Source organism: Myotis brandtii, unplaced genomic scaffold (assembly GCF_000412655.1).
Source record: "Myotis brandtii unplaced genomic scaffold, ASM41265v1 scaffold311, whole genome shotgun sequence".
Taxonomy (NCBI): Eukaryota; Metazoa; Chordata; class Mammalia; order Chiroptera; family Vespertilionidae; genus Myotis; species Myotis brandtii.
Window position 1 is genome coordinate 649363 of NW_005361913.1, and position 5476 is coordinate 654838.

A 5476-nucleotide genomic window follows, 5' to 3' on the forward strand; every position below is an offset into this window, starting at 1 on the left:
CAGCCCTTCCTCCCATTTGGAGCTGCCTATTATCATGGAAAAATTAACAACTTGGCTACAGAAACCAGAATTGCCAGCCCTTTGAAGATCCCCAGCCCCTTAGCATACCTGTTAATTGCCCATATGGCACTCCCTTTGGCTATTTCCCCATGTAACCCCAGCCCTTGCATATCACTAAGCCCTTTGAAGACCCCTAGTTCTTTTGCATATCTTTAAACTGCCCTTTTGCCTACTTTTCCTTTGTACTTTTCCTATATAAGCAGCTGGCTTAGCGTGGGGTGCAGAGCAGATTTCTGTGGCTGACCTGCTGCTCTCCCATACTGCCGGCAGTACTGGAATAAACGCTCATATATGATTCCACCCTGGCTCTGTTTCATTGGCTTGAGTAGTGATAGGCAGCACAGACCCATTGTTTGTCTGGTAATATACTGAGAGGCATAAATTTAAAAATTAAGAAGTCCTTGAGCGTAGAACATAGACCTGGGGATGCTACAAAGGGGTTGCAAAATAAAATATTAAGCTCAAAGAACTGGCAGATAATGAGTGTAGGATAACTGCATGTTAAAAACAAAACAAAACAAAGCCCATAAGAACCCTCCCAGGGAAACAGTATATGCATTCTAGTACCAACTTTGGGCATTGGCTAAGAAATTTAGAACTTGAAGGGATCATCTGATCATCTAGTCAGCTCCTCAGCTGAGAGAGCAGAGAAAGTTGAAGTAGCATGGGATGCTCTATAGGAGAGAAAGCAAAGGGTTTGGAAACAAATGACCTAAGTCATCACTACTAGGATGTCACAGTCTTTTCGCAGCAAGGGTTCAGGAATCTGGAGAAGGGGCTGCGACATAAATGAAGAGACTAGACAAGAAATATAGATTTGGAAGGCATGGGGGAACCAGGTGGAGGCCTCACCCTCTAGTGAAGTGGGCTCCCTGAATATCCGGACCCACGGCTTTTTATTTATATATTTTACCCTTTAGCAAAGCAAACACACATATCAAAGGTAAGGTTTGGTAAACAAGAAAGGATTATCAGGTTAGGGCAGTGGTCGGCAAACTGGCCCCTTGAGTGTGGCTCTTCCACAAAATACCACATGCGGGCTCACACGTACAGTGCGATTGAAACTTCGTGGCCCATGCCACGGGGCCAAAGAGCCGCATGTGGCTTGAGGGCAGGGGGTCATTATCCAATGCAGCTTGTCCTGAGGTCAGCTGTGGGGTTTTGTCTGGTTTTGCTGCTTTTCTGGGCCTGGAGCTGACATACAATAGTCCATCAGCCTTCTGATGAACTTCTCACATTTATGACCTGCTGGTCTTAGCCTCCATTACTAGGAGATTTTCTAGAAAGCTACTTAGCCTCTGTTGACCTCAGTTCTTCATCTGTAATAGGAGAAAAATGATGCCTACATTTTAGGGTAGTTGTAAGGAATCAGTTATTCAATGAATTACAAGTCTTTCTCAGTACTGTGTGCCAGGTCCTGTGCTTGGTGCTGGGGATGGAGCAGAGAACAAAAGAGGCACAGACCATGCCCACAAGAAGAGTAGTTTTAGGATGAAGATGAAATGAGATCACAGAACACAAGCTCACTAAAAGTTCCAGTTCACTTTCCCAAGGGTTTATTTCATTCAATTTTTTTAAATTTAATTTTTAATTTTTATTGATTTCAGAGAGGAAGGGAGAGGGAGAGAAAGATAGAAACATCACCGATGAGACAGAATCACTGATCAACTGCCTCCTGCATGCCCCACACTAGGGATTGAGCCCACAACCTGGGCATGTGACCTTGACCAGAATTGAACTCAGGACCCTTCAGTCCATAGGCTGATGCTCTATCCACTGAGCCAAACCAGCCAGGGCTATTTCATTCATTTTTGAATCCTGAGCACCAAATACAGTGCCTGACACACTGTAGACACTCTGTGTTTGTTGAACTAAACAAATCATCTTCTTACCCCAAGGCAAAGGAGGATTTTAGATAGAAAAGGGAAGAGTAGTATATGGTGGGCAAGGAAGCAGAGCATTTCAGGTGCAGGTGATGCTCAGCATGGAGCTAAGTATGAGACCAGGGCCTCCCCTGAGCCAAAGAAAAAGGCAAATATTATCAGTTGAGCCAGGGTTTATTTTATTTTATATAGCAAAGGTGGAGATTTATTGAAGAACAAGTACAGACTCCTACATGGGGAGAGGGAAAGAGTCCCACAGAATGGACTCCCATTTAGGGAGCAGGAAAAGGGTCTATTTTATTTTATTTTCAAAAGAAAGCTTATCTCTTGATAAATTGAAAACAAATCCAAAGACCTTTCTGGTCCCTTTTCCTTTTAGTGACATCTGCATGTGAATGTCTTATCTTACCAAATTGGTTATTCTTAGCCAGTAGGACAGGTTTTTAAATAGAAAGTAAATGAAATTTCTGCTAACATCACTCTGAGAGAAAGACAAAAACAATGCTATGCATACCATCCCCAACTGGGATGATAAGAATGATGAGGGCAATGTAATTACAGGGAGAAGATAATAACCTCAGGCTCTGGATCAGAAGTCCAGGCCCCTGGGCATCACTATAGGTTTCTGCACCGGAGGACCTCTCATTCTTCCTGCTGGGATCACAATGGCTTGAGGCTGCAGTCCTGCTGGGAGCAGGCAGAGAGAGCAGGAGCATGTTGGGGCCACAGAGCAACTGGTTATCATGAACGATGTGTCAGTCAGTACATGGAGCCTGACCTCCCATTGCCTCATAAAATCAGCCCTCTCCAGATCTTGTAAATGAGAACCACAAGGAGTTTATGTTGAAAATAATATCCACTCTTCCTGCACGGTTACTCGACTCTCTGTCCCTCTCCCCATGGTGCTGGAAGGACCATGGCCCATCCTCCATCTTTGAGTGAGCAAAATCAAGATCAAAACTGGTGTGGTGAAGTGATTGGCCAAAGGAAAAAGTTATGTATAAAAAAGAAGCAAAACAACAAGAAGAAAAGATTGAAAAGATGCAAGGTGCAGATGATGAAAATTATGCCATTAAAGAGCAGGCAAAGGAATCCCTGATGATGATCCCAGATTGCCAGTGCAGGTTGGAAGCTGCATATACCAATCTTCTGCATATATTAGAGAATGAAGATGTTGGAAGAAGCTGAGGAATATAAGGAAGTGATGGGGCCAGTGAGAATGGCACCAGGTGTTCAACTGGTGGGGTCAGACTGGACCTGGATTCAACAACCTCAGTACTTGAGTTCTGGCTAGGAAAGAATTCAGAGCCAAGACTCAAACTATAAGAGAACATTTATTTATAAAATCACAGAGGTGGAAGAAGTAATTTATAGAAGAAATGGGCTTAGGAAACAAGTTGTAGAGTGGCCCTCGAGTCAAAAAGTTTGCCCACCCCTGCAATAGATTATTCAGCAGCTTTCCAGGTGTGTCCTTTCAGGGTCTAGGTCTCTACTGATTGACTGGTCGGCACCAGGGCAGGGGGTCATTATCCAATGCAGCTTGTCCTGAGGTCAGCTGTGGGGTTTTGTCTGGTTTTGCTGCTTTTCTGGGCCTGGAGCTGACATACAACTGAGGTCTAGATGTTATCTTTAGGGAGGAAAGGTCAGGGGGTCCTAACCACATGACCAGTGATATACTAGTGGAGGAATGGTCACCCTGGGGTTGAGGTCTCACCTACATTTGTTCTTTGCAGGGCACCCAGAGCTTTCCACCTGGTGCCCTTCTTCTGTACCTGGCCCATTGTCCTTGCTCAGCTCATGTCTGTCTAACTGCCTACCACATCGACACGTTTAGTCCTGGATTCAGTGAAGCTAGAACCTTGAAGTTCTTCTGTACAGGGTGTTTTTTGCAATTCATCCTGGGGTTCATTCCACATTTTTTATTTTGTGATCAAGTAGAATGAGCATGTGGTTTTTCTTATGCAGTCGCATATATTTTTCTTTTGCTGTGCAGAAGCTTTTTATTTTGATGTAAGTCACCCGGGGGTTGAGGTCCCACCTACATTTGTTCTTTGCAGGGCACTTAGAGCTTTCCACCCCGTGACCTTCTTCTGTACTTGGCCCATTATCCTTGCTCTGCTCATGCCTGTCTAACTGTCTACCACATCGGCACGTTTAGTCCTGGATTCAGTGAAGCTAGAAGCTTGAAGTTCTTCTGTACAGGATGTTTCTTGCAATTCATCCTGGGGTTCATTCCACATTCTTTATTTTGTGATCAAGTAGAATGAGCATGTGATTTTTCTTATGCAGTTGCATATATTTTTCTTTGCCTAATTTAAGGTGTTAAATAAATGAATTCATCTAAAAAAAAAAAGGGAAAGAAAACAGTACTCAGGTAGAAAACTAAAAGGCTGGATTCCAGGTCCAGCTTGGCTTATGATCTTGATCTCGACCCCCTGAATATCAGTTCCCTCAATTGCATAATGAAAAGTGAGAGCTTGATTAGACATGGTAAATACCCAAGAGAGGTGCCTCTGTACTGCATCTCATCCAGGGTAGACATTGCTAAATATCATGTACCACTCTCCTTCCCAACCAACTGCCTGAGACTCCTTCACAGACCAGTGCTACATGGAGCCAACACCACGTATTTGGAACAAGTGCAGGATACAAGCTACTTGCCATTTGTTGGGGGAAAAGCCCCAAAAGTTTGAATTTAGGATTGATTCTGAAGACCTGACATGTAGCCTTATTCAAATTCTTAAGAGCTTTAATATGAGAATCTGATATACATGGGCAAAGCAGCTGCTGCCAGCGGTGGCAGGCCCCCCCAAAATCCATTCCCTCCCGGAACAGGACCTCTTTTTATAGGGGATTAATAGTAAAACCATATGATGGGTGGTCACCAAGACCACCAGAAAGAACAATGCATTCCTAAGTAAACACACAGCATGTGGCAGTTACCACACTCTATGCATACATTCATTGGCCTCCTTCCTGGGGGTATGATGTTTATCTGTGGTATTCTGGTTTTCTGAGTAGTCAGCCAACTCTGAAGCTACAGAGAGTAAACAGTCACAGAGAGTTAAACAGAGTCAACATTTCCCAGACACCTTTGCTGTTGGAGCCATATTTCATCTATAAGTGAATTCCCCTACATCAGGTGGGGAATGTCTGGCCCTCGGGCCATATAGGGCCTGCAAAATCATTTGGTCTGGCCCTGCCAAAGCATTAGGGGTGAGTATATTAAATGTTTGACCAAATATAGCAGGATGATTTTTAAGTTGATGATTTTGTATGGCCAGTGAACGATGTTCTAAATATCCAAATGCCCTTGGCAGAAAAATGGTTTCCCACCTTTGCCCTAAACCATCCTTAACCAGACAGTTTGCTATGACTCTTTTACCCTGACATGGGATTCTAAATAATTTCTTGTAGGTTTGTCCAGGCTTCCTACTAAAGTTGTCATGAGGCAGAAAACTGATACAGTGGGGCCTTGACTTACGAGTGTCCTGACTAACGAGTTTTTTGAGATACCAGTTGTCTCTCAGCCG

At 43.8% G+C, this 5476-nt stretch overlaps 1 pseudogene; it reads left to right on the top strand.

Moving 5' to 3' along the window:
* The first annotated feature begins 2044 nt into the window (after nucleotides 1-2044).
* LOC102261086 lies at nucleotides 2045-4130 on the top strand (annotated as a pseudogene).
* Nucleotides 4131-5476: the final 1346 nt, after the last annotated feature.